The sequence below is a fragment of the Procambarus clarkii genome, chromosome 17 (assembly GCF_040958095.1).
Source record: "Procambarus clarkii isolate CNS0578487 chromosome 17, FALCON_Pclarkii_2.0, whole genome shotgun sequence".
NCBI classification, from domain to species: domain Eukaryota; kingdom Metazoa; phylum Arthropoda; class Malacostraca; order Decapoda; family Cambaridae; genus Procambarus; species Procambarus clarkii.
This window is the reverse complement of record NC_091166.1, coordinates 42,430,309-42,458,254: the sequence shown is the minus strand read 5'-3', so window position 1 is coordinate 42,458,254 and position 27,946 is coordinate 42,430,309. Positions and strand designations below refer to the sequence as shown.

The window sequence follows — 27,946 nt, the reverse complement described above, 5'->3', positions numbered from 1 at the left end:
ATTTTAGAAACCAGCATTTATCTGGAGCTCTTCAAGTCTTATAGAGATCCTGCTACATGCTTCAGAGATCGTACCAGCAGACGATTATACTCAAATCACATACTATCGTACTATCATTAAACTTCTTGCTTTCACCTTATGCATATAATGTCTGATTAGTGTTATACTTGAGTGCACCACAATTCCTGCGGTACACACTGTTAAAGAGCTAGGAAAGTCTCGGTATATGCGCCTCAGTATGGTGTGGCGAGTCTTGTAATTACTTTTGACGAGAAATCTAGCGAAGATTATCCACGGCAGGTTTTCCGGCGAGGGAGGCGAGACCTCAACCCGCTCTCCCAACCAGTGCGTCTCATTTTGTACGTTATGCTCCATAACGTACACATAACAAAGAACTATGAAAAGTACAGACTCGCAAATATCCCCGGTTTCTATGCATCGGTAGGTTAGGTAAGGTGGGTTCCTTGGGTTTGTTTCTGCTTAGGTTATCACTTTGTATTTTGTATGTTAACATAAGAACAAGGCAACTGCAGAAGGCCTAGTGGCCCATACGAGGCAGCTCCTATCTATAACCACCCAAGTCTCACTCATAAACATGTCCAACCCACGCTTGAAACAATCGAGGGACCCCACCTCCACCACGTTACGCGATAATTGGTTCCACAAATCAACAACCCTGTTACCGAACCAGTATTTACCCAAGTCTTTCCTCAATAAAACTTATCCAATTTATACCTATGTTGTAGTACATGAAGAGGACGGGCTGGAGGACTGACACCACTTTCCCCAGACATGATGTTACAGCAGTGCGAAGCAGAAGAGGTAGTAGATACAAGCAACAGTAGCATCAACAGCAGCTGCATTAGCAACCGTTGTATAAATTGCAACAAGACCATCAACAACAGCATTTATAATGTTATCAACATCAGCAACGCAGTAGCAACAGCAACATTAAACACATCAATAACAAAAGCAGTAGTAGCAACATCAGATGCTGCAATATCACCGACAGTACCGTTGTTACGGGCTCACCATAGCCCGTGCTACATGGACACTTCGTCCTGAGTAGCTAAATCTTTAACAACAACAACCGACAGTAACAAGCTGAAAACTAAGCCGTTGCAATAAGAGTAGAATCAACAACAAAACTTGCGATATCATCATTAGCAGCATCAACCGCAACAGTAACGCAGCATTAACACCAACGACAGCAGCAGTTCCAATAGCAACAGAAGTAGCAACAATTGTTAGTAACAACAGCAGCATGAGGCACGGAGAGGTAGTATTAACAACGGTAGTTCTATATCCTTTAGTAACCATTAGCAGCAGTAACGACGCAGCCATAACAGTAATAGTAACGTGTAGCACAACAGTAGTAGTAACATGTAGCCACAACAGTAGCAGGAACGTGTAGCCACAACAGTAGTAGTAACGTGTAGCCATAACAGTAGCAGGAACGTGTAGCCACAACAGTAGTAGTAACGTCTAGCCACAACAGTAGTAGTAACGTCTAGCCACAACAGTAGTAGTAACGTGGAGCCACAACAGTAGCAGGAACGTGTAGCCACAACAGTAGTAGTAACGTGTAGCCACAACAGTAGTAGTAACGTCTAGCCACAACAGTAGTAGTAACGTCTAGCCACAACAGTAGTAGTAACGTCTAGCCACAACAGTAAGTAGTAACGTCTAGCCACAACAGTAGTAGTAACGTCTAGCCACAACAGTAACAGACATAACAACAGTAATCAACACCAGTAGGAACAGACGTTGCGGAAACAGTGGGACCATTATTAATTGCAACAAAAATGGTGGCAACAGCTGTTGCAAGAAATGCAACAGTAGAAGTAGCAACAACCGCAGCAGGAGTAGCAACAGTTGCCAAGCACAGAAAACGTGTCTGTAGCAGAAGTACCACATACATAGTAGCAACAGTAGCAGTATACAGTACACCGTTGCAACAGTGACCATATCGCTGAAAATATTACAAAAAATAGTAATGGCAACATCGGTAGTTTGAACATTTCAAGTAGCAATAATTGTAGTAACAGACCTTCACCTTACGGAGCACTAACAACTACTTAGAAAACGGTTGGACGGGTGTGATCTAACAATTTCTTGCTAGACACACCTAACCCAACACAAACACCATCTCGCTACACACCCCCCACGGAAGCCCGAATCCCACAGAGACCCAAAGCCACTCCTGGAGCCCCAAGTCCCACGGAGCCCCACGGAGCCCCACAGACCCAGCAGCGCTCTCCGTCACCGTGCCGTGGACTCAACAACGCGTAACTGCCTCCTGGTTCGGGACCCCCTCCAGAGCTTCTTCAATTTATCGATTCTTCGACGAAACATGATACCACGAGGCCCGGTTGACGAGGCAGTTTTTATACCCTTCTTTGGCATTATTTGATCCTTACTGAACTTCACATTTTTACACAGTCATCTTTTTTTTTAGTGACGGTATCCAGTCCAGCGGCTGCTGGTGTTCCTTATAAGTTACTTGTCTGTTGTTGGCGGCATCTGGAAATGGCTGGAATTCGCTGGGGCGCAGGTATTCGCCAGGAGATACATATCGTGTAATTAGAATACTCCTGGGTTACATTATTCGCGGCAGTCACAGATTAGAGCAAGTTTCATTGAGATATGCTAATGATTACCGAGAGTATTCCGCTCCTCTGGAGATATTGTGGTTGTTATTGCGCTACAAGCAAGATAAATGTTCTGGTGTTATATATGTTGTTTTTTATTCATAGGCCATAAGAAGTGTGTCTGTGGCATTAAACAGCGATCTGGCAACACTCGCCACTGTTTTGGCCACGTTAATCACTGTTCTGGCAACATTTACCACTATTTTGGCCCCAGCAAACACTCACATTTCTCGCTACTTACAAAAATGAGGGGTCATATCTATATAACTCCGGGCGACACCCAGTACTTCCCTGGCAGGACCCAATACTTCCTTGACAGCACCCAATACTTCCTTGACAGCACCCAATACTTCCTTGACAGCACCCAATACTTCCCTGGCTGGACCCAATATTTCCCTGACAGCACGTAATACCTCTCTCGTAGTACAGCAAATCCTCATCAACAAATGCCAAATGTTTATCCATACAGATGTCAAACCCCTTGTTAATGAATACAAAAATTGGTTTACATACAACCCGTCGTCAGGCCAGGTCCGTTAAAGCAGCGGCTGTCTCCCAAGACCAATTCATCAATGTTTACTTGCTGTACATTAAAAATAAGTTTGTTCTCATATATCAATTAATATTATTGCATATTAAAGTTCTATGTACAGTTAGACAAAGGTTGCGTTAGGTCTTCAAGTTCTGTTGGCTATTGTGTGTATTAGTAATACGTGAGTGAAGCATTTACAGAGTTGTGATTCAAATAGAGGTCGTCATGGACACACTGTCTTCAAATACCAGCCCGTCCTCATCAACGAAAGTCGAATGTTCGGTAATTCAGCTGCCAAACCTCGTTTATCAATGAAAATCGATTTACACACTCTGCATAAGTGATGACGTTCGAACATTTCTCAAGCAGTGCTTCCCTGACGACCTCTGTTCAAATCGCGAGCTCTGAGGGCGGGAGGGAGGAAACGGGTTCACCAATCGGGCCATGATCGCCTATAAACATGTGGTCATATTTACCCAAGGCTCACATCAGGGAGTCGTGTCCCTGCCAGCTTAATTTACCACCATAATCGTGTTACGCCCTCTGCTCCTCCTGCCCTTTTCCTCTCTTCCATTGCCGAAGGTTCCCTCTGGGGCTCAACAGATTGTTGCAACCCATCCTCCTGATCAAGACAGAACTTTCTGTAACTATGTGGATGATCGTACAAATAATCGATGTGATGGACAATTAGAAAGTAGTATCTGGTCCTATTCATTTTACAGTCCAATAAAATAAAAGCGAAAATCAAACTTAAATATTCATAGGCCTAGTATAGCACATATAGTACTATATAGTGTAGTGAAACTACACTAGGCCTCAGATAGCGTGTATTAAGTCTAGGATGGGTAGGTTAGGTTTCATTAGCAACATAAATAGAAAAACTTTTCCAGTTTGTAAAAATTCTGTAATGCAAAAGTTTTCTGCTGGTCCATCACGTCCATATTTGTACGATCGACCACATCGTTACTGTGAGTAGTTTACGAGGTTGGTCTGATATGTTGTCAAGCAATGGGTGAGAGTCTGTCTCGGGGAGCCGCGAGGCGGTGTCTTGTGGTGGTGTTTACCTAACACTACTTACCTAAGTATACCAGGAGGAGTCAGTTCTAGCTATTTATGCTCGGTATACTAACCTTGCTCTGCATGTTGCATTATAATTCAGTTTTCCTGACGTTCGAAATCTTCGTCGAATCTGGTCCTAAAGTTGTCACAATTTATTTTAGTATTCGTCTAGTTGTGCTTGCGAAGGTTAAGCTTTGGCTTTTGGTCCCGCCTCTCAACTGTCAATCAACTGGTGTACAGGTTCCTGAGCCTATTGGGCTCTTATCATATCTACATTTGAAACTGTGTATGAAGTCAGCCTCCACCACATCACTGCCTAATGCATTCCATTTGTTAACTACTCTGACACTGAAAACAAAAATCTAATGTCATAGTGCTTGTTGACTTGCTTGTACAGTGTACGAGTATTTCCTTACAGTTCGTCGACTCATTTGCTGTTTCAGCTGCCATCGATGTCCCCTCGTCCTATTTTCTATTAATAAAAGAGGCTGTCCTTGTCCATCTTCTCTATTCCCCTCAGAATCTAATATATAATGATCATAAATCCTATATTTCTTGTATCTTGCAAGATTGAGAGATTTAGTTCCCTTAACCCATCCCCAAAGCCTAACCCTCATAGTTGTGTAATCTTGTCGCGAATCTGAATTTTTTTAAATTTAGTTTTGTGTTTTACAAGATGCGGATTTTATTGGGCTGATGGTGATGGAGAGGTAGGCTACAGCGATGGTGATATTGATGGTGGCTGTCTTTGAGTGTGAACGGTGGCGAAGGTTCTGATGATGATGATGATGATGATGATGATGATGTTAGTGGTGAACCGCAACAGGCCTACAGTGAACCAAAGCGCCGGAAACGTCAGGAGCGTCAGAAAGATCTTGCATCAACGTAAATAATGATGTATAAAATATAATAACCTGTACCAAATGAACCGGATTATGGTTCTGACGGCGGCAAGCAGCAATAGGTAAGGTACTCACCTGGAAAGCCTAGCAGGGAATAAGGATACATAGAGAGAGATGTACTCCACTTATCGGTGTATACACACTAGGAGTCCTGGACTAGGTTCAATACCAAAGTGTACCTGCAAGTTGGTCAGTAAGCTCTTGTGTGGTAATAATAGCCCTCCAGTGGTTGTTGGACTTGAAGCCCAACACCAAACTATACCTAGCACAGCTGTTTTATTTTATTTTAAAACTGGCCACAGAATAACTAGTTGGTGGTGAATGGTGGCTGTGGGAGGTAGTTTGTGTGTAGAAAATTGTAATTCGGTTCACTTAAATATCTCTGGGGCCATAACTATCAGGTTCGTGATAAACAGTTAAATAACAAAACACTTCATATCACACAGCACCACGTGCACCCGGAAGCAAATAAGACAATTTCAAACACATTCTTAACACGACACTCCAACAGTAGGAACTAAACAAGATGGGACAAGGCTTCGCATTACAACACAACCACTGGACCAAATCTTAGAAAGTTAACAGGACTGGAGACCGCCTAGTCTTATATCTATTGGCCAATATTGGCGCTCCACAAGCCACGTTCAACTATCCCTACGTTGTCGGGGGGCACACGAGGTTGATAGCAGTAAATGAAGTTAAAGTTGGTGGACACACGGCAGAGCTGGTGGACAGAAGATAGAGTTGGACAGATGACGTATTGGACAGACCGCATAGGTGATGGACAGACGACAGAGCTGGTGGACAGCGGCTGGTGCTGGTAAACCTCAGTATGTATTACTTAGAGCATCCGTAATCCACGAAGGAGCTAGTCTAAAGTATCCTCACGAATACCGTTGATAATTCTCTATACTAACATACTTCTTAAATGAAATTACCATTAAAAACGCATCCATTGTGAAGGAAATGATACCCCCCTTATTTAATGGTGGGTACAAAGGCGGCTAGAGGCTAGACAGTCCTGGGACACATGTAATAAGTGTTATTTTAATTACAAGCGTCGGTATCAGTGACGGTCCACACGGACATTGTCCAACCAACACTATCGCGTCCACTTGGGTGTAAGGGGAAGGGGAGGGAGGAAGGGGTGAGAGGGTTCGGGCGAACTGTGTCGAAACAAGTTTTAGGTGCGTGAAACATTTCGGACGCAGTGGGCAGGCTGACGCGAACACACAGGTACACAGCTACTGGATGTTGTAACCCCGCGTCCCGACAACCTCAATTGGCTTCGGTCCCGGCTTAATGTCCTTTTGCAATTTCAGACTACAAGCTGTATATTTATGGGTTCGAGTCCAAACGGCAAATACATGGAATCCTGTGATCCCATTTAGAGCTACTGATGTGAAAACGCGACCCATCGATACTTCACAAGGTGATTGCGCTAAACCACACGCAATATATTTTTGTATTAAATAAAAAATACTTTACCATTTACCTAAGATTTTTATAAAGGAGGTGTGATCATTAATCAATCTGAGGAGAATGTGTTCTCGACATTAATAAATATTTAGTTGGCCAAGTGGTGTAAGACTCCGATGGTGGTGGCGAGTGTGTGTGTGTGTGTGTGTGTGACCACTGGAACTATACACGGCGGTGGTCAGGTCCCGCACCTTACCACTCAAACTTTGCATGGTTATGACAGTCTTGTATAAAATGTTTACCACTTAACGTGAAATTCTGAAATATTAATAAAGTATATTTTCAAAATACTCGCACGCATGCATTCGCGCGCGTACGCAAACACACACACACACACACCACACTAGTACCTGAACTATGAAGAGGTGGAATTATGAGGAAAGACTACGTGAATTAAACTTCACGTCGCTGGAAGACAGGAGAGTTAAGGGGGACATGATTACCACATACACAATTTTAAAATGAAAATGTTAGGGAAGATAAAGACAAACTAACTGTTTAACATGGATGGTGCTCGCACAAGGAAAACAGATGGAAACCGAGTACTCAGATGAGCCAAAGACATTAGAAAGATTTTTTTCAGTAACAGTATTAGCAAATGGAATGCACTAGGTAGTGTTGTGACGGAGGCAGACGCCATATACACAGCTTCAAATATAGATATGATAAGAGCCAAATAAGGTCAGGAACCTGTACACCAGTTGATTGACAGTTGAGAAGCGAGACTAAAGAGCCGAAGCTCCACCCCCGGAAGCACAGTTATGTGAGTACAGGTCCTCGCAGTCCAGCGGACAGCGCTCTGGAGTCGTAGTCCCAAGGACTTGATTCACGGTCGAGGCAGCAACAAATGGGCAATTTTTTTCACCTCATGCCTCTTTTTCCCCTCTTCCCCCAGCACTAAATAGGTACCAAAGGAGTAATTAAAATAGTTGCTACAGTGCTTGCGGGGTTGAGCTCTGGCTCTTTGGTCCCGCCTCTCAACTGTCAATCAACTGATGTACAGATTTCTGAGCCTGCTGGGCTCTATCATATCTACACTTAAAGCTGTGTATGGAGTCAGCCTCCACCTAGCTCTCCTAGTCTCCTAGCTCTCCTAGCTCACCTAGCACCTAGTCTCCTCGTAGTTCATACCCCTTAGTTCGGGTATGTGTGTGTGTGTGTGTGTATGTGCGTGCGTTTATGTGTGAGAGCGTGTATATGTGTGTGCGTGTATGTGTGCGTGTGTGTGCGTGTGTGTATGTATGCGTGTGTACTCACCTAGTTGTACTCACCTAGTTGTTCTTGCGGGGGTTGAGCTCTGGCTTTTTGGTCCCGCCTCTCAACCGTCACGCACATGTGTATGCGTGTGCGTGTGTGTGCTCGCGAAAAAGAGAAGTTTCGAGAGTCAGTATATAATACAAGCAACGGTAAGAAAGGAGTGCTTCAAGAGCCTGCAGGAACAAGTAGTAAACACACACACACACACAATAGTGTGAGGACATCCTAACAAAATAACCTAAGTAAAGATAACAGACAAGAACAAACTGCAAGGTGACCAGGACAACTGAAAGAATGGTTCAACAATTGGCTACTAGATTTTAATTCATTTAGGTGCAAAGTAATAAATCTGGAGACGGACACAAGGTACCACCACATGAGCAGTAGGATTTAAAACCTGTACCGGCATAAACATTATATCATAGTGACGTTTACACCTCATGCACACTATGTATAAAACTAAGCACACTATGTATAAAACTAAATTTTATCTCTTTGTATTTTTGCTAGGTTAGGTTTGATTAAGTTAGGTTGACGTTAGCTAGATTAGGTTCACTTTGATTAGATTATTTGTTTTTATAGATCCTACTTCATGTGAGAGGAATCAAGCAGGATTAAGAAGCTTTCTCTCGAAGCCCGCATCCAACGCATGTCATCAGCTTCGTATGCCAGGTTAGCCAACGTTAAGAACGGCAACGGGACTCATTTTGAACCTGGCAAACCACGTACGTCAGACCAATTCAAGAACATACGGGGCCAACGTGGTGTTCTGATTTTGTCGAGCACAAAATGAAGTTGGGGAAATTCCAGAGGTATATGCCACTAGACTAACACCAGAGCTAAGTGGCACGAATTACGAGCAATTGACTAAGCTAAAGGAATTAAACCTCGTCACTAAAAGACACGAGAGCCGAGGGAGACAGTATTACCACATACAAAATTCTTAACAAGGAGAAACTAGTAAAGGTCCAGTGAAAACAATACTCGTTCCTGAGATGAAGGGCTTATAAGCTATGAGGAAAGACTGACAGAACTGGACCTTACCACACTGGAGGAAAGGTGACATATGGTGTTAACATATCCCCCTATAAGATTCTAAGGGAAATTGATAAGGTAGACTAAGCAGCATTGTTCAAAGATAGGAACAGATAATGAGGGGTCCAAAATGGAAACTCAAGACGCATATGAGTCACAGTGGGGTTATGAAAGAACTTTTAAGTGTCAATGCTGTCAATAGGCGGAACAGGTTGGACGTAGAAGTCGTTGAAGCTAATTCGATTCAAATTGTTAAAAGTAAATATGGTAAAAGTGTGAAAAATTAGTTATTGCTTGAATCTAAAACCATTCGGAAAGTGGGCTATGAGCCTAGCTCGACCCCTGCAAGCACAACTAGGTGAGTACATCTAGGCGAGTGCACACACACACACACACACACACACACACACACACACACACACACACACACACACACACACACAAGACGAAGCTGGAAAAAGTTCAGAGGTAGGCTAGTCCCAGAACTAAGAGGCATGAGTTACGAGGAAAGGTACACTATTTTTTTTGTACACTACCTACAAAATTCTCAGAGGAATTGACAGAGTAGATAAGGATAAACCTTTTAACACGGGTGGTACGGGAACAAGGAGAAACAGGTGGAGACTGAGTACCCAAATGAGTCACAGGGACGTTAGAAAGAATTTAAGTGTCAGAGTAGTTAACAGGTGGAATGCATTAGGGAGTGATGTGGTGAAGGCTGACTCCATACACAGTTTCAAATGTAGATATGATTGAGCCCATTAGGCTCAGGAATCTGTACACCAGTTGATTGACGGTTGAGAGACGGGACCAAAGAGCCAGAGCTCAATCCCCGCAAGCACAACTAGGTAAGTACACACACACACACACGCGCACACACACACACACACACACACACACACACACACACACACACACACACACACACACACACACACACACACACACACACACACACGGATTAATGGCACAGCCTCACCATAGATACACCCTCATCCTCCGGCAGAAATATACGAGCCCTCGACCTCTATATAAACAAGACGATGCAACCACTCGTCCGATTGCCTTTCTACCGACTTCCTTCTCCAGCCGCTGCTGGTTGCCTACGTAACTACGAAGTGAATGCCATCCCCCTCCCCTATTCTTAATTTTTATCTTGAGAAATGTAAACTCGAACACCTGAATCGGCGGGATATAACAGCGTTAGTTAAAGGATGACCTACGACACTTCATACGTTCGCTTCCAGCTTCCGTCCAAATGAAGAAGAACGAAATTCTGGAGAACAACGTCACAGCGTTCATCATTGTGGGCATCAAGAGTCAGATAAGCTTTCTGATGAATGACTTTTGTCATGCAGAAGGGCAGCCCCCCAGATGTCTGAGGGCGGCCACCAGATGTCTGAGGGCGGCCACCAGATGGCTGAGGGCGGCCACCAGATGGCTGAGGGTGGCCCCTTATGGACCAAAGCAGTTCCCATACGACCGAAGGCAGACCTCAGATGGCTGACAACAGACACTAAATAGCCGAGAACAGCTCCTTGATTGCCAAGGGTATCCCCCAGATGGGTGAGCTTGGCATACAGATGGCCGAATGGCCCACGGGTGGCCGAGAGCATTTCCTTAATGGTCGAGTGGGGCCCCTCTAGATGGCTTATGTCTGGCCACATCTGGAGGACAGCCTCTAGAAGGCCCAGGGTGACCCCCAGATGGCTAAGGGCTGCATCCATATTGTCGACGACAGCCCCCCAGATGGGAAAGAGTAGACCCCAGATGGCCGGGTGCAGAAACTGGATGACCAAGGGCGGACCCCAGATAAACAGTAAGTGGTTTCCTGATGCCGGCGGCGGCCCTCAGATGGTTGAGGACCGCCTAAAGATGGCACGCTTAAGTACAAGTTATGGCTTCATACTTGACAAATATTTTATTCAACATTAATTTTTGTTATTCAGCAGACATATGCGCTGCCTTTCTTAAATTTCATAGTATCATGTTAAACAGTCACCCTCTATTGTATTTCAAGAAGCTTGAACTTTATTTGGTCTAACTTAATTTTAAACTTATGAACTTGTGGAGCTTCATTTTAAACGCAAATCAAAGTTGTTATTCATAATGTGAAAGGCGGTGTAAACACCTTGAGCCATATATGATAAAGACTACACATACACCACATGAACAGCCTGCTGAAGCGACTAATCTATATCTGCGATATACATAATATTATTTATAACTGTCAAGGGTACAGAAGCTGTTGGAATTCAGTAATTCCATTATCTCAACTTGAACAATCTCTGAAACCTTATTGAATACAGATCAAATTGCAAAGTTAATCTACATTAGCGCACTCCGGTACCACAATTCATTATTAGTGATCAAATCTTAACTGATATTCAACATTGGATTTTTATGTAAAAATAATGTTAAGATCCCATTTGATCTATCTTTCAAATGCACATTCAATGTTTAGTTAGTCTTGCTCAAAACCCCTCAACTGATTGGCTCTAACCTCACTGGACTGACTCAAAACCTTTCTAGGATGACCTCTAATCTTTATAGGGGCCAACTAATCCCATTACAAGGAATGAATCTAACCTTATGGGACTGACTGCATCCCAGATGGGACTGGTTATTATTCCAATGGGACTAAACGCCTAATGGGGTACAAACGTTTGAATGGCTTTACCTTTTATCGGATTAACCCTTCCAATATTTGTGAGATTGACTTTACCCTCCAATACCCTTGTATTGGACTGATTGTACCCTTTAATGGGCTGACTGTACTTACAATGGGACTCACTCTGCCATCTACGGGATTGACTGTACCCTTTATGAGACTTAATCTGCACCATATGAGATTGACTACACCCTACACCCTATATGCAACTGACTAGCCCTTAATGGACTTTGCTGGATTGACCACACTATTTAATGATCTGACTCCACGCCTTACTGGAATGACACCCCCTTCATTCCTTCCTATTGTTGGGCAACGAGCGTTAAATTTTCAAAGAATTAAGAACACATGAAATTTACGCGTACCTTATTATACCAAAGCAAACCTATTCAAAACTAAGTAGGCCTAAACTAGGCCTACCTGCACTTCACTCAACATACCTACAAAATCAAATGCCTTCGTGCAAGCATCCGTAACCTACGCTCTTAAAAAGGTGATGACGGTGGATTTTATTTGCATTTATTCGCGTTATATTTGAACACACTGACAAGAGAATTCCGTCTTTTATTGAAGTGATTACACCCTTACTGTGCAGCTTTCAAACTAACTTTCTTACACGTTACAACCTGGTACAGGACCACACAAGATGTTATGGCGCCCAGGTCAGTGTTTTGTGAACGTTGCAGATAATTCATTGGAACCTGACATGACGAGTCGAGACAATCATCTTCAGAAGTTTTTAAGAAAATGTTAAACGAAGATGACAGTTTAAGATTAATTTTGATGAATCAAGAAACTCTCAGTCATGTTTTACCAATTGTCGAGGCGGACTTTAGTGTGACGCAAATTTATATTTTGTATGCACATTATATATGATTATATATATACAATGTATATTTGTTGTCGCCCCAAGGTCTGCAAATGGGGCTGCGTTATGCTACAGTTGCCTATGTAGAAAGATACTGGTCCCATGGTATGGTACCTTAAAAACCTGATTATATATAAAAATAATGAAAAAAGTAGCGTTTCGTGTTGATGAAAAGCACAGTTTGTCACAGACAGTGCGGGTTTCAATGTCCATTGACTTCCAGTGTTATTCAGATGTTTTAGAAGAACTGCCAGAGGTGCCAGGTCTGGGGAGGAATCACTCGCTCTTGCATGACCGCCCTCAAGGCCAACGTCTTGCTCCACTGGTATATCCGTCAACTCTATTATTAGACATTCATTAACTTCAATTTCACCAGTCAGCCAGCCATATCCAATTGAATTACTTTCGTCATTCTTTTTTTTTTATTTTTGAGATACGAAGATGGCTTTCCATATACTATCTGCCCTTGAATTTATGAGGGTAGATGTCCACTGTGTGAAGCCTCTGGAGTACCACACAGGAAATGCCAGCACTCTTACCAGAGCGACCATGACAGTTTCGTGTCCGTAATTACTAGGGATTGTTACCTGGGCGGGATAGTAGACGTCTCCACACACGGTGATCTCTCCATCGTGGCACCAGCTTGCAACATGTGCACCACAAATGACTTCACGTCTGTTACGTCCAATAATGCAATAAGCTAACACAAGTGGATTTCGTCCCCTTATGTGCACGTACACGGTCTCGCGATTTTCAGTGCGAAGTTTGAATCTCCAATGATCCAAGAGAATGGTACAATATATATATATTATATATATATATATATATATATATATATATATATATATATATATATATATATATATATATATATATATATATATATATGAGAGAGAATGTTTGTCCAAGGGTGGAGGTCAGAATCTTGGGGCTAGCCCCACCCAATTTTGCAGGGTTTACAGTCTGGGGTACAGGACAGACATAGGATGGTCCGGAATTCAAGAAGGAACAGCGTGCCAGTAACATACTGACCCACATCACTGACTTTAGAACAGTCCACCAGCTACGCTTGCCTAAATATTAAACAAATAATTAAATAAATTCTTAAAGTGATATGACAAATTATACACAGATCTCGGGAAAATTAGCGTATTTACTGTAATCATACTTTGCCTGTAGTACCATAAAACAAATGATCTATCACACCTTCATAGGCCTTCTCAAGCCTGGCCCTCTCAAAGTCAATGGGAAACTAATATATTTTTTTAATGTTACACATTGCTAGGCTCCTCTGACCAGTGGACTACTTACATGTCAATGGAAAACTATTATAATACTTTTATAAGAGAGAGAGAGAGAGAGAGAGAGAGAGAGAGAGAGAGAGAGAGAGAGAGAGAGAGATCCTCTATGAATTTACATGCCTATTTGAGGACTGTCAGTCATAACGATCTCAATATATAGGGAAGACAACATTATCTTCTTCAAGGCACCTAACAATGCCCAAACAAGTCTCAATCAATTATCATATTAATTCTACGCACAACCAAAACATCATTAGAGATATCCTTACCAACAACACTAAACTAGTTGACAAATATTAAATATAGCTGAAGCACTACATATCAAACGCTTATCCAGCTATCAACAGCCAGCTAACACTCAGGTACGTCCAACTCGTACAAAACCACGACAGAACTGCCAGCTAATACTACAACTAATGCATCAACCGACCAATGAGAATGCAGGGCAAGACTATATATATAGTATATACTGTAGAGTATATATATATATATATATATATATATATATATATATATATATATATATATATATATATATATATATATATATACAGTTAATTTGAATGCACTTTCCCTCTGTCTCTAAAGATACTGAAGAGATATTAAGCGAAATGCGTCATTTAGCAACGCACGTCAGGCCCAATACAATTAATTATAAAATTAACTTTGAAGAGTTAATTTGTAAATTTTGATCCCAAATGAAGACCATAAATATTGAGAGGATTCGTGCTAAAATCATCCATCTAACATTTTAGATCATATTCAGTTATACATGTCAATAATACTGTATGCCTTATATTGAAATATTTTATAGGGGTTACCACATGTAATTTTTATTTTTTTATTTACAAGGCACAGATTCACTTTGTCTATAATTAGAAAAGTAAATAATGCTATATTGATATTAAACGGTACCACTACTTCGACCATTGTGGTTATGTCTTTACATTCTTCAGGATGAAAGGCCAAATATATAATTTAAACCTATTAGCCTACATTTAATTGTTGAATACTGACTTCGGACTAATATCACTTATTAGTCGAAATCTACATTCGGTATATCTTGGTGTAAAAAAAAATATTTAGTTTTTAGAGATTCAAATAAATACATAATGAAATTCTTGCTTCGTACCGAGTTTCGTGGTACAATATTAGGAAAATACAATATATCAAAGAGTATCTAGGTACTTCAAAAACATTGAGAATATAAGAATACGGGGCTCGCTTGCTCACTCGCTAAATTTCACATAAGGAGTAATGTACTGGAGATTTCTGTACAGCAAAATTTAACATACATAACGAAAACCACGAGAATTCATTAATTATAATCTCGACCTGAGAGTTTTGCATCTGTAGGTGACTATTTAATTAAAATTCTTCTTGAAATTGTCAAGAGATAATTAAGCTATAAGATTTTTTTTGGTTACAAGACTTTAGTACCACCATAATTTTAGGTACTGCACGCCTCAACTTGCAGCCACTGCACTGTAATTGTCGAGTGCTCCTACTGACGTAGGTGTTTCCATGCACCACATAACAACGAACATTAAAATCATAAGAAAAGATAGTTTACCCTTGTGCAATCATCTCCCCTTCTTCCATCTTCTACCCCCACTCTCACCCTCACCCACACACACACACACACACACACACACACACACACACACACACACACACACACACACACACACACAACATGGGATGGGGAACAAGGAAGCGAAAAGGGGCTGACAGAAGACGTGAATAGATAAAATAATAAGAATTAACAATACGGCAAAACATCCAATTATTAAAATAAATAACAAGAGAACGGGAGTACATAAATGGTATAAAGGTGAACTGATCAGCTATACGACTGGAAGAAAATGGTTCTGTGTCGAAAGAGCAATAGAAAAATAAAATGAACTAAACGAGAAGGTAGAAGCCAACTCTGTTTATAATTTCAAAAGGCATGAGATATGATAGGAAACATGCAAGTCGGGAGACACTAAATTAGTCGACCGGCAGATGGCAAGGGATGTCAAAGAAACTGAAGGTCAATCAAGAGGGCAAAAATAAATTAGTACACACACATGAAAAGTAGTTGTTAGAGTTCAACCCCAGCAAATGTAACGTTTTAAAGAGTGATGTTGCATACAAGAAGCCAGATATGAGGTATAACCTGTAAAATAAATTACTTCTGGAGTATGTGATAGAAAAACCTGGTTGTAAACGTGACACTTAATTTAACCTAACCTAACCAAACTACTTAGGTACATATAAACTGTGTGCGCCTCGGTAATTTAAGTGTCATCAAACCATATATAAAGTTGGCTAACATATGGACTGACTTCAGTAACCTATACAAAGATGTCATTTAGAACTCCATTTGATACATGTATTAGCTTTATTCTGGAACTGATCTCACCTTGATAAATATCAAACGAAATAATAGATATTCCAAAGATATAGCACCAAACTTGTCTCAGAGCCGAGAGACAACAGCCCCAAGAACAGACTATAATAACCGAAACTCGCGTCACTGAAGAGGAGAGGAAGCAAGAAACATGATCACGACCTATGAAATATTCTCTGAATTTGACAACATAGACAAGCTCTTTTACGTAGATATAAATGAGGGAACAAATGGAACTAAAGTTCCCGAATGAGTTATAGGCACATTAAAATGAGGTACTTCATTGTCAAGATAGTTAAGTGATGAAGACAGACACACTATACGGAATCGCAAGTACACGTCAAAACAAAACGCACATGTGAACAAATACAGGACTCTAATGAGAGTGGAGAGGTTGGACACAAGAGCTGAAGCACAAATTGGTCTGGCTCACATGCATAAACACGAATGCGTGCACGCGCGCGCGCGCGCTCGCGCACACACACACACAGTGTTCTGCAGTAAGCTGAAGGTAAATTCGTTTATTAAAGAAATTGAGACACCTGCTCAATATTACTTAACATTTTAATTCCAGACGCAAAGAAATATTTCACGGGTAGTTATCCTTGACTAATCTATGAAGGGTCCGGCGCTGCATGGCATACATGTAATTACTACATATTTTCAAGATGAAATATATTTCTTTTCAAATGACTGTCGCATACATCTGTCAGCTGAAAATATTAAATTATATATAATGTAATGCTTCAACCATCCCCTTTAGGTGAGAGTACCATCGTAATTCACAGAATGAGTGCCTCGGGGCTTCTTGTGACGAGATACTCTCAGTTCTATGCTGAGGTTATTCAAAGTTGCCCTTGACCCTACAGTGGCTTTGCCCTGACGTTACTGACCAATCTGAAGTTCCAAGCAACCACCATGGCGGGTCATAGAAATTATATTTTCTATGAATAACTGAATAGGCGCAATTGTTACCGTCCATTTGTTTAAAGTGACCTTTAAGTTTCAATGTCAGAGAAATTAATGCAATCAAATAAAATCATTGCAGTTTCACCTCCTAATCCATGAAAAATGGGCCAGTGTTGTTGTTTCCCTCAAGTCAGGAGAATCTGCATTATCTCGGCCCCTATTGTCACACGTGTTAGGAACGTTTAGTATTGACTGTATAGATATGGACTAACCAGGATATGAAATTTGAGAAAGTATTAACATTTCCACCTGGTAACGGTTTATCCAAAATGGCACATACACTGTGCGATATGACCAACCTCAATAGATTTTGTGTCAACATATTTTTTAACCAAAGCCCCAAGTTCACAAATGCCTCAGAAAACAGTGGGAAAATATGAGACAAGGCTAGTTGGGTGCAGCATCGCGAGGCTACAAGTTTGCTGCCACCCGCCGCATTCAACTTTGACATTTGTTGTTAACATTAATTGCTGGTTGTCTGCCTGCATAAAAAATGATAATGGTGCATCTTGCAAAGATGCGGCAAAGTTTAATATTGAACTATTCAAATTATTGAGCAAGATGGGATGACAAGTTCTGAGTGAACATACACAGACGGATGAGACGCCGAGGTTGCCCACTGGACAATGCTGGACGAGACGCACCTCTTTTCTATCTACACAAAAACTTCCTCTTCCTTAAAGTGAAAATGTTATTTGCTAAATTCCTTCGCTGTTAACTAATTCAGTACTTTTAGTCAAGGAAGGTTTACAAATAATTTATCGGGCGCCATAACTTTTGGGTTTAGACTAAGAACCTTGACTGGACACCCTAACAGGAAATCAAACCAGAGGGGGTAGGGCTCGACGGCTGCTAGCAACCCTTAAATACAGACATAAGTGCTGCTAGCAGCCCTCTGTTTTTAACAATCAATTGTTCCGTTTTCTTTACATCTACCCCCCCCCCCCCCCAACAACCAAAAATATCAGCAACGGCTATTAATGACAGTTGTTTAAGTAACCATATCGATGCTACACTGTTCTCCGCTTTACTGGATTATGCTGCTCATGGCCAATACTACTGGCATCCACTGCTAATAGTGATTACAGCATCTAGTTACGCTTGTCGCTAGTGAGTTCCCTGTCTAGTGATCAGCGCCCCTCGCGACCTCAAAGGCTAGCAACCCCAGGTGACAGGACATGGTGGTGAGACAGAGGGTGGTGACCGCTCACCATCTCTGTCACCTGAGTGATGGTGACTGCCCGCCCCGGGACACCACACTGCACTCACTATGTGTACGCTGTTTTTATTCTGCTTCTCTGCTTATTTTTTCTCTATTGTTCTCACTTGGCATTTGTGGTGACAATAAAAAATGTGATCTTCGTGAGCATCAGTTCGCGATATTACTCGGTGACCATTCAAAGACTGCGAATTGTACTGTTATAAATGTACCTTTGATTTATCAGTTTAAGACTAATGCACTCTTACTAGAATAACATAACCGGTTTCAGAATCTAGCCCCGAGGCCTAGATCCTAACTAACGATTGTTTTGCCTCACTGATCTCATGATTGTTAAAGAGTTAGGATGATATTACTCTGCTGTTTTGCACATATTTTAGAATTTTCTTCGTCCTTTATTTCATAGCTAAGTCCCTTTTTACATACTACTACTATTGGTTCGTCTAGAAAAGCATCCTCCTATAACCACGACCTGCGCATCCTCCTCTTAGTTCAATCCTTCGCCCACTCCCCTCCTGCGTTCTAATGCGCCTGTACCATCATTCTGGAAGCTCGACAGTTATATTTATAAAACTTGTAATTAACCTTGATGCAAACAGCCGCCTGCTGCTTGGGGTATCGTAATCTGCTATGCTCACCGCCTGCAGTGATTTCAATGCTAAATAAAGTAATCATCACTCTTACAAAAATCCTCCTCAGCCCCAAGACAGAATGTTTACTGAGAAATATCGTTTGAGGTAAAAATAAGAATAATCAAAACAAACAAGAATCCTAATTGGAGATAAATCCTATTTTGTCTCATCGAACGTTGTTTTGAAACAATTCGTACGATTGTCAGATATTATCACAACCCCGGGTGTTTAAAATGTCTGGAGAACTGATTCTCTTAATGCAAGATGAGAAAGATCTAGATTTCTAGTTCTCATGACTATCCATTAGCAGGGCAAAACCTGAAACCCCGCGCTGATAGGCCGTGTATCAGCGAGCATGTAGCCCGCGGACGCATATCATTGGCAGATCGGGCGGACGGCGAGTCATAAATTAACCAATCACAGAGGGGGTCTACCGACGCGCGACACCCAGTCCAATAGGCGCTGTCCAGCAGTCTGTCATCCCTGATTCCTTGCCATTGTCTCTCGGGTCTCCTTGAGGGTATGACGTCTGCGCCAGTAGCTAGTCCAGTGTCCGCCCTTAAGCTCCTGTTGAGCAGTGAACAGACTACCTGATTACGACTTATGAGAAACTGTTGCGTCTTTTTCTGCTTCCCTTCTTGCCTTTATAAAGTCTACATAGACTCCGCCAAGTAATCACAGATAAGCAACATCTTTACTTTTAAGGACGACATAACCCTGGAGAGAAAAAAAAGACTGAATATTTACACCGAAGAAACTATGTGGCTTAGGTATCAGGTGTCCCCCGCACCCCACCCATCCCCGTCCCCATCGCCCTCACCCCAGACCCTGCTGCCACTGTTCAAGGTCAAGGTCATCTCTCAACTCCACCAACACATGTATAGTCAGCACAAGTGGTCATCACTCACACGCACTACTCGTGGCTAACACTTACTCTCATCACCCGTGATCATCAATCGTCCTCAGCACCGGAGGTCAATATTATCTACAATAAACATTGTCAACCAATAATGAGGATAAACGCATGATTAACACTTGGGATTAGAATTCATTTTCAACAGCTGTTACATGTTTCCATGATCAACACAAGCATTACATGCTCGTGATCACTGATTATCGATCTAGGGATTACTGGTGACCCGGGCCGTGTTGGTGACCTATTGAAGGGAAGAGAACGATCAGGAGAAAGCATCAACCCATCACGACAATATAGCACTTGGTCATATAATCATATCAGGATAACCATTTGATCAGGATAAGGATTTGGGATGGGCCGGGAGTGGGGGAAGAATGGTGCCCAAACACTTGGGCAGTCGGGGATTGAACGCCAACCTGCATGAAGCGAGACCGTCGCTCTACCGTCCAGCCCAAGTGGTTGGGGTGACCTATTAAGTGGCGGAGGCCTGGGTAGTGTTGGTGACCTGGATTACCGCTGACGACAAATATACTTGAACTTAACTTGATGGTAATTTTTTTCGGCTGTGTTTTGCTTCTCCGGTTTGGATATTTATATCCTCCTGTGCTCATGATTCTGTTTCAGTTCCTTTCTTATTGTTTCTGTTGCACGTTATTTGTTTTCTTTTCTATGATTATGTTGATTCTATACATATATTAGCACTGTTGATGCCTTAATGCTATCCCTAGTTATATTATTCTACTTCTTCATCCTTGGTGGAAGTTGAACACACCAGGTACCACCCTCATATCTCTCTCATCCATCCCGGGTCAAGTGCGTTCATTTTCTCTCTTGAGTTTTACCCACACATCTCATAATCCAAGCTCTCCAACCCCAATTTAAACTTTCAACTCCCAGGTCTAGCTTCGCCTTTTAACTCTTCACCATTCTCACTTTCACCACTCCACCTCATCACCTCCACCCCAATTACTGTTGGGTGTACAGTGGCGAACAGTGAAGGAACGGTTCGTAATCATTCCGTATTATCTAGGGTTTGAACCGGGGTCCTCTCGCTTGTGGGGCGAGTTGGTGAGAAATTGGAAATCTGAAGGAAGAGTTTAAGCTGAACAAGAAGAACTGGAATTGAAGCACCCTGTAGTGTAGTGGTTAGCCCCTAACCACTACACTACAGGGTGCTTCAATTCCAGTTCTTCTTGTTCAGCTTAAACTCTTCCTTCAGATTTCCAATTTCTGCCCATTTCCAGTTCTTACCTTTTCTCCTAGTCTCATACCATCAGTCTTCCCCTCAGCAGTTGGAGTTCCCTGTCCCTAGCTCCAACTACCTTCACCCTAGTTCAAAACCTAATAATTGTCGACTCAATAGATCCATTTGTCCACTCTGGTTCCAGCTTTCCTTCACAGTTCCATCTCCCCTGTGTAGGAACCAAGAGTGTGTGATCAGTGCGTGGAGTCAGCATTGGTCGCCTGCCCCATGTACTTGTACTCCTATACGAGCTCTGCAAAATTCCTGAAAAATGGATTCCGCCTCACAACCTGCTCCTCGAACACACCGCACATTACTTCTTCAACCTTGCGAGGTACACACATGTCAAACATGTGCTTCTCTCGTGATAATGTGCGCGCCGGGTGTGTGGTGGGTGTGCGCGCGCCGGGTGTGTGGTGGGTGAGTATGGGGGGAGGGGGGTGGGAGCGTGAGGATGCTTACCTATCAGGATGTGTACTTACTATTTGTGCCTGCAGGATCGAACTGTTATTAGCTCTTGGTCCACGCCTTTCTAAGCCTCGGTTGTCTAATATACTGAACGCTTACCTATTTTACTGTCAAATCTACCTATATAGCCCGTAGTACCTAAGTCCCAGGTACCTAATTACTGTTAGGTGAACATAGCCATCGAGTGAAAGAAATTGCCCATTTATCTCGCCCAGGAATCGAACCCGGGCCCTTTTGAATTACGAATCCGGAGCGTTGTCCGCGCGTGCGCTTGTGTGATTGTGTAAACTCCATTTCCAGTTTTAATAGCATATGACAAAGCATGACACGGTCGTAAGTAGTTTCACCAAACTTGATATCAAAGGGCGAGGCACAAAAGCTAGACCTCTCTCCTTGCTAAATATTAAAACATAAGCATACACAGGCGCTCGTGCCTACAAAGATACTTCAAAATATGCAAGACATAACAGTGCATGTAATATGTACGTGTTTACACAGGACCTCTTATCCACGTGCGCAAACGCGCGCGCGTTTATGTATTCATGTTTGCTGGAGTGTGTTCACGTAACACCCTGTTTCTGTGTGTTATCAACAGTGAATGTTTTGGCGGATTAAGTACGTGGAAGCAGGGGCCTCCTGGCTTCCATACCCTCCACATACTGACCAAACAAGCTTCGCAGCGTGGACCTGACTCGTACGCCTGGCAGCATGTCCGGCGTCATTGACATATCCTACGCTAATCTCAGGAGCGAGACAATGGGGGCTGGCGATCAAAGTATCAATAAATTGGCCAATCGCGGGAGGGGGTCGCCGCCCATGGACGTTTGCACCCCAAGCAGTTCAAGCCAGCGACGGACCTGGATGGGGGATAGTGGACTGAAGACGGGTAGTGGGGAGAGGGGATGGAGACCTAGGGATGGTCGCCCTAACCTGGGTATTTACGGCGTAGCCAACCCTCATTTATTTTTCGATGGAGACAGTTTATTTATTTCGACGCAACTCAGTTTGCCAGATACCAATCTCGGCTTGGTGCAGTCGAAAAGGCGCATCAGAATTCCTCGTAAATGTCATTGTTAAAATAATTATTAAACTTAAGACTTGTCATCTGTAAATAATATAGCGTAAAGTTTAAAAATATTGATTATCTGTATTGTTGTTGATTACTGTTTATTATTTACGAATAAAATGAAGTGAAAGCTGTTTACACAACAACCGGACATCTACTACATCAACAGAACTCATTATATATCACAAAGATTAATAAAATTACAGACCTATTTTTTTTTATACCGAAATAAAAGCTTACCGAGATTTAAAGATCATGAAAACAGAATAGCAAATTGAATTAAAACCTTCTTAAAACGTGCAGCCGTAACACGCGATCGAGTTACATCAGGCTTTTAACCTGTTTTATATTATTAATGGATAATTTCGCAAACCTGTGTCACCATATGGGACTGGTGGTTAATAAAGACAAAACTAAATTTGAGTGTAGAAGTCGGAGGCCAATTATATTGAAAATAAACGTAATAGTAATTACGGTTAAGCAAGCTTAGGTATACCATAGTGCTCTTATCCTATTCCATTCATCCTATTCTATTAGAGGGATTACAGAGTTGTTTTAACCGATATAAAAATAACTTGTTTTTATATCGGGAATCGAGTTTCCGGGCACCGATCCTAAACTGTTAGCGTGCCTGTTTATCGGGCAGTAATTGGAAAAGTGGTTGTAAACCGATAAGCGGATCATGTTCTATGGAAAGCTTATAGGGCAAGGCAATGAGAAAGAGAGTTCTAAGCCTCCTGAACAGTCAGAAGTCATATTCTGCCGTATTCTCCTGTACAGAAGGAAAACGAAAAAACATGGTATGGTGCAGGACGGACTCCAATTGGAAAGACAATGTGATTGTGATTATAGTGTTGTGTATGGCTTGTACCCAGCCGCATCCGTTGGTTGAAAGTGACTCACGTACATACTGTTTAGTATGTACGTCGGTCGCTGTGTACATGTATATGTCGTACCTAATAGCCAGAGCTGCCTAACAAGCTGAATTTTCGTGAAATATTACATTTTCCTAAATATTTTCTTATGAAATGATAAAGGATTCATTGCATTATATGATTGCAATTTTATGTTGAGTCAAACCTAACATAAACATTATGTTATCATAAAAACCTATCATTTTATGATAAAAGCCATTTATGATAAAAACCTATCAAACACACACACACACATATATATATAATTATATAACGTACAAAATATTATTTTGTACTATTGTAAAATAAAAACGCAATATTTTGTACTTTTTGTATATATAACGTACAAAATACTAACATAAATTGACAAAATACAATTTTTTGTTTAAACTGCAGCTTCAAGAAGTGTCACATACACACACTTTAAGGTTTGTATCAAAATCTCTCCCCAGATGGAACTACTGACTCTTCCCCCAGGATAGCATCCTCACAACAGTTGCCCAACTCTCGGGTATTCATTTGCTTATAGGTAAACAGATGAAAGGAAACGTGCCCAACCATTCTGTTCGTGCCCGGAATCCGACTGAGAGTCCAGAACGAAGCAAACTATACTTAAGAAATCCTTATCATGATTATATTACAAAATATTCCAACCCATCCTCCTGTTTAGAGAGTACTTTTTGCAACGATGTGAACCATCGTACATACATAGACGTAATTGACAATTAGATATTAGAATTTGGTACTATTAAAGCCTATTAACTTTATAGTCCGAAAAAAATAATGATAAAAACCTATATTTCTAGGCCTAGTATAGCTCATATATATGTACTATACTTGGTCTCAGATAGCGTGTATTAGGTCTAGGAAGGTACAGTACAAAAACTTTTCCGATTTAAATTCAATAGTACCGACTTCAATTTCTAACTGCCTTTTACGTCAATATATAATAATTTCTTATAATCATATAATTTTTTATTTTTTATCAAATTTATATACTTTTAATAATATGTACGATGGTCCTCATCTTTACTGTACGTATTACCTAATTAGGAGGAGGGGCTGAAATATTCATGAATGCATGTCATTCTATGGCCTTTTTCTTTTGTGCATTGACGCTCCACAAATTGTGGGTGCTAAAATTCCTGTTTGAAACTAACTTTGTAGCTGCTGGTCGTTAGCAGCGACATAAATTTGATTATATGCAAATAGGGTAATTAGAAAATAGGCAAATTAGAAAACGTGTTGGGGGGTGCTGCCACCTGTTGACGGACATATGGGGTACTTACCTATTAATAAGTACCCCATATGTCCGTCAAGAAGTGGCAGCACCCTCAACACGTTTTCTAATTTGTCTATTTTTTAATCCCCCTATTTGCATATAATCAAATGGCGTGAACACACGTTCGGTCCTTTGTTTTTCCAACTTGAAATAATCAGTAGATAAACCGATATGCTTTTTCATTCATAGCATACCGGTATTATCTATTGCAATTTTCATGATATGGATAATACCAACTGCTTTTTCATCCATATAAATAAACCCATGGAACCGCCTACCCGCAACCACCAGAACGGCTGAATTTCAAAATACTGCTCGATATAATGAAGATAAAAGGGAGGGGGTGGGGGGATCTTTAACAAGGTCCCCATTTTCTATTTTAAATAAAAAATTAATTTTAATTGGTAGAATGGCGTGGCCAAGTGAATAACTAATAATTCAAATAATTAGTTATTCAAATAATTATTTAGTTAAATTAGTTAGTAGTTTGTAACAGTTGATTGATAGTTAAGAGGCGGGCCGAAAGAGCAAAACTCCACCCCCGCAAACACAACTAGGTGAATACACACACACAGCACGGGGAGACATGATTATTACCTACAAAATTCTAAGAGGAATCGACAGGGGAGATAAATTGTTTAACACAGGGGGTACGTGAACAAGGGGGGTCCACAGGTGGAAATTGAGTACCCAAATGAGCCACAGGGACGTTAGAAATACCTTTCTAACATCAGAGTAGTTAACAGATGGAATGCATTAGGCAGTGTTGTGGTGGAGGCTGACTCCATACACAGTTTCAAATGTAGATATGATAGAGCGCAGTAGGCTCAGGAATCTGTACACAGGTTGATTGACAGTTGAAAGGCGAGACCAAAGAGCCAGAGCTCAACCCCCGCCTAGCACAACTAGGTGAATACACATGTACGTTACGCTCATATCGAGGTCCCCCCCCCCCCACTCCCTCAGGGTCGAATTACTGACCCTCCCCAGGATGCAACCCCACAAGCTGACTAACTCCAGGGGTACCAATTTATTGCTAGGTGAACAGGACGCATTAGGTGATAGGAAACGCTCCCAACGATTTGTCTCGCCAAGGATTCTCGATTGAGAGTCGAAAACGAACGCGACTGTACTACCAAGACGCTAACCCAACCATCATGAGCCGTACGTCACTTGGTCAGTCGGGATGGACAAGCCCTGGGCGAGTGGCCACGCCAACAGCCTCGTTCTTTACTCGGGGAACCTCGATAAGCCAATCACCTTCTGTCCCCCGACAGTTATATATTCACTAAGTTGTGCTTAAGGGAATTGAGCTCAGCTCTTTCAGCTCAAGAGACCCAGATATGTCGTACTAGGTGACCATAACTCGGTGGTAGAAGTGTGTGTGTGGGGGGGGGGGCCGTTGTTGGTTGGATTTTTTTGTAATTCACTTTTTACAGAAGTCTGAGCTTACCCCTTAGGCCAATTACATCTTTAAGACTAAAGCAAAATATGCGAGTCTTATTAAATATAAATTGACTGCCACTGGCCTAGGCTGGCACCCTCGCATGTTGTCCAAAATACCATGAGTTTTGGAAGCTAGGCTTTTAGATACAGTATAGTATACATATAAGTGTGTGCTGATTTACCGATGTATAATTTACGTAATGGCCTCAACGGTGATACAAAGTAGTTATTAGACATAATTTATTATCTAATTCTAAATGCAACTGAGGAAGGTGTTTCATAATAATGATAAATCAGGACGAGGCTTGTCGTATGCCCAAGTTGGCAAGTGCTGCCTTGGTGGTTCCCAACAGTCAGCCCTCATATCTCCTTATCTAACCTTAATCACGGCTATATTTCCCTCAAGTAGTGACCACGGAAGTGTTACCTACCTTGCACCAGCAGGGGGAGCTCCGGAACCTGCTGCTGCTGCGGGGAATCCGAGGTCAATCGCGAGTAACGATCACAAGGTCAAGCTACACTCCGCCGGGGCGCCGCTCTGAGCCCGGGTCTTCCCGCCCTCAGTTTGAGCGGGAAATATTTACCACATTAGACTTTGGGTCGTATTAAAAATCAACTATAATAACATTATCTACAGACCTCAATCTTCATAATTATTTTTATAGTTTTTGTTTTCAGAATTGGAAATGAGAGATTTACTTTAAATCCTCCCAATTAATCGTTATCAGATTCAATTCTTAATTTAGCCTAGTCAACAGGGGTATGCTTTATCAAATACTTTCGAAGACTATTAATTTTGCTTATAAATCTGTGGAAATTTAGTTTGTACATTGTGTTGCATACTGTTTGGTCGAATATTCACTCACAATCAGTGTCACCGGCACCGCTAAAGTTATATTCAAGTAAGGTGAAACACCTGAGAAATGTTTGACAGGCCTACGTCATCACCTATCTTTAAACAAGCCCAACTCAACTTAACATCCTTGTGAGATATCACTATTATATCAGACTTAATGTTCGCACGTTTTGGATCTTGCTGCATATATTCGCTCCTTCCGGCAAAATGCATTTAATTATAGAAAATTGGGGATTATTTATTAATTAGGCATTTTTTCTGTCCTCATCTGACATGTACTGAAATCTACACTCTGTATTCCATCACCATACTATTATTATTATGAATTATTACGTATATTTGATGGAACAGCCACTATATCACAATATAGATTATCCTGTTATTATCCAATATGGTTGTTGGAACAGCCACAATATGGATTATCCAATACCACCAGACTTTTAGAAAGTTACTACTGCTAGGTTTAGACTCGGCTATAACGATCTATCTTGAAATTTTCCCCACCTACTGATGCTTATTTGTTCAAATGTAAACTTTCACAGCAAACTGTTTACGTACCCTACAATTCTTAATTACATAGTGATGTAGTACATACGTCACTTTGTATGTGAGAAATCGAAGGATTTAAAGGCATCTTTATAACAAATTTGCTAAAAATGTAAATTTATTTAATCCGGGATAACCTATTATACAAAATCGTAGCCTAGTCGTACATTTATACTGTAAATAATTCATATACCGTATGCAACGAGCTTACCTCCTACAGTCACTTCTCAAGATCACCG

At 41.5% G+C, this 27,946-nt stretch overlaps 1 long non-coding RNA gene across 1 annotated transcript in view; it reads right to left on the bottom strand.

The window, feature by feature from the left end:
• LOC138365760 (uncharacterized) overlaps window positions 1-26,860 on the bottom strand; it is a 148,974-nt gene extending 122,114 nt beyond the window's left edge. The window contains exon 1 of the long non-coding RNA XR_011228983.1: window positions 26,737-26,860. This is a non-coding gene — a long non-coding RNA (uncharacterized lncRNA). The remainder of the gene's footprint in view (window positions 1-26,736) is intronic.
• Window positions 26,861-27,946: the final 1,086 nt, after the last annotated feature.